Below are 5331 nucleotides of genomic sequence, written 5' to 3'. Positions count from 1 at the left end.
ACATGGCAGGCTCATTCCAGCTTTCAGCTTAGAAAACCAAGCCCTAAAGGCAACTTTATAAGGGCTATTAGATGTTTCTGATTCGTACTCATTCATTGTTATTCCAGTGAGCACCATGGTGTGGCTGCACGAAGAACGAGGATGACTGTGACATGGCTGTATGCTCTTGAGAAAACAAATGACAGGGAAGGATTTGGCATTTGCATTTTTACCAACCAGCCTGCTTCTCTAAAATGCTGCCTGTGCTCCAGACCTTGCTCAGTATATCCAGGAGTCAGGGAGGATACTGCAAGCACATCACTGCTGGCCAAAAATCACAGAAAGACAAAACAGCTTAATAAACTGTGTAGTGAATCTGACCTTATGATTCTTCAAATGACCACTATCCTTGTTTCTGTTTGAAAGCTAATTTCTCTGTGATAAGGTCACTATTAAATGTTGGATCACTCAATACAGTTGCAAAGACCCTCTGCTGCTGCTGTCCCTTACTTATCAGCTCTTTTCAAAAACAAGTAGTTTAAATAAGGCAGTTAATTATGCTGCGTTTCCATTAGCAAGTTGTTTCCTTGACAGCTCCCACTCACCACTTTCAGCACTATTTATGTTCTTTTAAAAATAATTTAGAAAGTGTCTAATAACTGCCTCTCACACTAAAGCAGTCTAAGAATAATTTGCCAATCATTAGGAAGACTCATCTAGCTGCAGGGGTGCCATAAACAGAGGCAACTCAAGAGAACTTTTGCATTTGAGTACTGTCATAGTAATTCTGAAAGACAAAGCTGCCAAAATGCCCTGTTGCTCCCCCCAAAATTGTTTCTGGTGCCCAAGTCTCTTTTACTGGTGTAGTTTTCTTCTGGCAGGGAAGAGATAGCACCGGGGATGTGAAGCTCGCCATGGACACTGTGGCATCACCTTAGGTTCATGCTATGACAGAAGCTCTAAAACTGAAGAGTGATGTGAAAGACCCAGGCTAGAGATGGAAAGTGGGACTTCAGCATGTGGCAGCTGTGTTATTCTCATTACATTTACATATGAATTAGGGCCCTTTGTGCCCTACCCTTCCATTCCTTATTGTCCCAACACCACAGAAGCATGCAATGAAGCTAAGTACACCCAAGGGATAAACTACGTATGCTACTGCATCTACTCTAGGCAGTACCAGCAGGGACAGCAGCCCACAGAGAAGTCAAGAAACTAATTTTGGAATAGGAGGCACAAAACACATGATACAGCTAAACAATTCTCAAGGTCACTGGCATTAAATTAATGACCTGAAAAGAAGAGGCTAAAGTGGTACTGACTCAGATAGCAGAACACGAGCTGCAAAACTTTCTTGAAAAGAAAGTCAGAATTCACCATTCGCATGACCCAGGAAATTTTAATAGTTTTGTGTTTGCTGGAGGTGATTTTTCTGTCCTGGAACAGAATCAATCCACCAGTGAAAAGACAATTAGTTTTACTCTTCTATTGAGACACATGGATTTACAAAAGGACATTCAACAATAGAAAGGTCACCCCATTTCTACACTTGCAGGACAGACCTACTTGTGAAACCCACAAGGGTTTTCTTTTTATTCCAAAATATTAATTATCCAGATTCCCTAGTCCTACCTTATGCAAGAGTCCTTTAATTTCAGTGGGAGTTTTGCCAGGAATATCACTGAAGAATGAGATATGAAACAAAATTGAAGCAGTATGGTTGGATCAGCTGATACTAAAAGGTTTTTTAAATCCTGTAAGCTGCAGGAGCAAAGCCCTGCTCTTCCTAGCTCTCACCCATATATTTAAGGACAGCTGCAAATGTTTCAATTATTTGAATCAGTGAAAGCCTTGGTAATGAATATCCTTCTTGAACTATAGTTAGTAAGATTTTTTTTCCCAAGATACCACATACTGTCTGTTCCACTCATCCAGTACAGATTAAGAGCATCAGATAATGATGCAAATGCAGCGGTTCTTACAACATCAAAGAGAAATTAATTGTAGCACATCCTCAAAAGCAAAATCTGTATAAAGAGTACACGAGTAACAAAATCAGTGATTCACTTACAGCTCTGGCCTTTCTCTGCTTTTGATGAATGTGGTTTTTTTTAACTCTGGCACAATCCTGGGAGGCAAGACATTGTCCAAAGCATTCAGGATGCCTTTTGGAAATGGTAAGTCACGCTTTGAATGACAGACATGTATGGAATTAATATAGAAAGTGTTTAATTTTGAATGTTTCCTTGAGTCAAGGGAGAGTCCTTTAACATAATAAACCAGCTTCTGTGTGCTTAAAGATCTGTGGAGAGGCAAAAATTATTTTCCAAGTGCCTCAACTCCAACCATATTCAGGAAAAGGAAATGGAGAGACTTTTTTGGCAGCAGCCACTACTGTTAGCCCGCATTTCAGAATATGAATTAAGCCTGCTATTTCAACTGAAGCCCTAAAAACTCTGTTTAAGCTAAAATGATGTTATGTAAAGTGATGTAAATTCACTGACCAAAAGGAAAACACGAGAGTTCTGGCATTAAGATTTTTCTCCTTTAACAACATTCGAGAAAATCTGTCATACACATTTGAAGTGCCAGGATTACACACTGCATCTGCCATTTTGGCTACTATGTATATTTAAAAATACATTAATTTAGACAGACAAAATGGTGTTTTAGTAGAGAAGATGGCTGAATAAACCCCAGGTGGGAGCAAGGAGTTACCCCAGCAAACGAATGCTTTAAGATGTAAACATTTTTTCACATGCTTTTCTAAATGAACACATTACACAAATCCAACCATCCACCACATACACACTGCTCAAGAAAACAGGACTAAAACTTCAAAGCAAAGAAACATACTCCAACACTGGTCAGAAGTGGAAGAACAGAAAACATTGCTAGAACATTTGAGTTTAAACTGTACTTCATAGAATGTGTTGAATACTATAAAGTTGTTTTGCACATGCAGTTAAACCAACTGTTGATAAGCAATCATTGAAATTACACCAGCAATAAATAGTGAAAAAACTAGTCATTGCTGGGAAGGAGTTCAGTGACAAACAGCTTCTGTGAAAGCAGAGGCCAGACGAGACTGGAAACCACATCTTGAGAAAACCAGAAGTCTGTTGCTGTGCAGTGTTTATTTACCACTGCTACCTTTAGACATAAAACACTGAGACCATTTCAACAGTGGGAATTTTCACATGGATCCCATTACAGTTACAGTAATGCCAAAGTTAAACCACCTCTTTTCTCACTCCCAAACATAATTTCCTTTCTTAAACTGGTTCATGAGTGCATTTCTTTTACCTGGTGTGCACAAGAGATGCTGAGACTGTGCAATAAGGCTTTATTGGAGCATCCCATCTCTCCAAGCAGGAACCATATTGCTGCACCAGAAGGCAGATCACACTGGCATAAAGGATTAACAAAGAGTCTGGCCTGGAACACCAGGAGGTATTTTGATAGGTAAAAGAAAGTATCTGACACTTTGGCAGTGATACCATAAAGATCTCAGTTAAGACAGTGAGAGAGGAAGGCCCCAAAGGCAGACTGCACACTACAAACAAATTCTAGAGAGAGAGGACTCAGAGAAGTCAGAGGATGGAGTAGAGGGCAATTTCCTTGTTCCAGGTGGCGGGGCTAGAAGCCACGTAGCAGGAGGACTTTCCCACAAAAGTTCTGGGTTTTTTTGCCTGTGGAGGTAAAACCATGTGAAGCATAAGGACACTGCCAGAGAGACTGTACCAGTACCCCTACTGGGATAACAGACACTTTATGAGAAAGAATGCTGAGTGCAGTTCAGTGCAGTTCAGGCTATTCCAAAGGCAAAATGATTCTTTAAAAATGAACAAGACTTATTTACGGGGGTTTTATTTTAAGCTTCTCACCTGGTTTAAGATATTTAAACGTAATATCCTGGATGTGGATATTAAAGATGTTTGAGTGAGTCCAGAGGAGGGCCACAAAGATAACCAGAGGGCTGGAGGACCTCTTCTCTGAAGATTGGCTGAGAAAGCTGGATTTGTTCAGCTTAGAGAAGGCTTCAGGGTGACCTTATTGCAGCCTTCCAGTACCTAAAGGGCTACAAGAAAGCAGAAGAGGGACTTGTCACAAGGTCATGTAGAGATCGTATGAGGGGGAATGGCTTTAAACTGAAAGAGGGTAGGTTCAAATTAGATATTTATAAAAAAATCTTTATTGTAAGGGTGGTGAAACACTGGAACAAGTTGCCCAGAGAGTTGTGGATGCCTCACCCCTGGAAGTGCTCAAGGCCAGGTTGGATGGGGTTTGGAACAACCTGGTCTAGTGCAAGGTGTTCTTGCCCATGGCAGGGGGGGTTGGAACTAAAGGATCTCTAAGGTCCCTTCCAATCCAAATCATTACACGATTCTATGATTCTATGAAATAAAATGGTTTTATTTCATCATCAGACAAAACTGGAATGAACAAGCACGACCCAGTTGGTACCACAGCAGTGCTAAAGGAGAAGGTGAAGAGGAAGGTAATGACTATACAAATGAGAGACTCTTAAGAGGCAAAGAGGAAGAAAATTTAGAAGTGTTTACAGAAGACTTTTCTGGGTTGGAGACAAAAACTGGGAACCTAAGGAAAATGCAGACGGGTTCAGCATCACAGACTACTGTCGTAATTTTTCTCTTTTAGTAAGAGTTTGTACAGGAAAAAGATACATGTTTTTTCCCAATAACTTATGAAGCATGGAGACTTTAAAGGGTTCATACAGAAAGAAAAACTGTTTAGAAAGCCCCACTGATCACAAACTTATTAGGGCTTTCCGGAAGTGGCAGGATAGTTCACATCCTTGGGGACATTTGAAAAAAAAAATCTCTGCTTTGAACTCAGTTGCATAAACTGAGCTGTGAGTGCCAAAGTGGAAACACTAGGTAGGCAGAATGACATTGGAATCAGTACTCTGGAATCCACTCGAATTCTAGCCCCTTTATTCTTTCTGTTTTACTGTTACACATCATGACTTTTTCTAGCAGTTTTTCTACACTACTCCCAGTGAAGTAAAGTTTTGCTCTCAGGAAAATCTCCACTCCCTCTGGTAACAAATGAAAGTCCAGCAAGAGTTGAGAGACCATCAGTAGGTGTTTACTATAGGTAAATTTACCTACGGTATAGATAGATATTTGTCTTTTTTTGAACCACACTTTCCTCTATGCACCTAAGGAAGTTTCCTTCACCCTCCAATCACGCCCACCAGAAGAGGAGGCTCCTGGGCTGTTCTCAGAGCTGATGCTGTATTTGTCAATTTTCTTTAAATCCTTAGTTGTAACAAATACTTAGAGACATTAAAGTAAAGGTCATCAAGATGAGAGTAAGTATTCCAGT

The 5331-nt window shown here is 40.3% G+C and overlaps 1 protein-coding gene across 1 annotated transcript in view; it reads right to left on the bottom strand.

Moving 5' to 3' along the window:
• C1QTNF4 (C1q and tumor necrosis factor related protein 4) overlaps window positions 1-4054 on the bottom strand; it is a 9840-nt gene extending 5786 nt beyond the window's left edge. The window contains exon 1 of the mRNA XM_008639406.2: window positions 3867-4054. The gene's annotated coding sequence lies outside the window, so the exon portion shown is untranslated. The remainder of the gene's footprint in view (window positions 1-3866) is intronic.
• Between the last annotated feature and the right edge of the window lie 1277 nt (window positions 4055-5331).

Source organism: Corvus brachyrhynchos, unplaced genomic scaffold (assembly GCF_000691975.1).
Source record: "Corvus brachyrhynchos isolate BGI_N302 unplaced genomic scaffold, ASM69197v1 scaffold115, whole genome shotgun sequence".
NCBI classification, from domain to species: domain Eukaryota; kingdom Metazoa; phylum Chordata; class Aves; order Passeriformes; family Corvidae; genus Corvus; species Corvus brachyrhynchos.
This window is presented reverse-complemented; position numbering and strand designations above follow the sequence as displayed.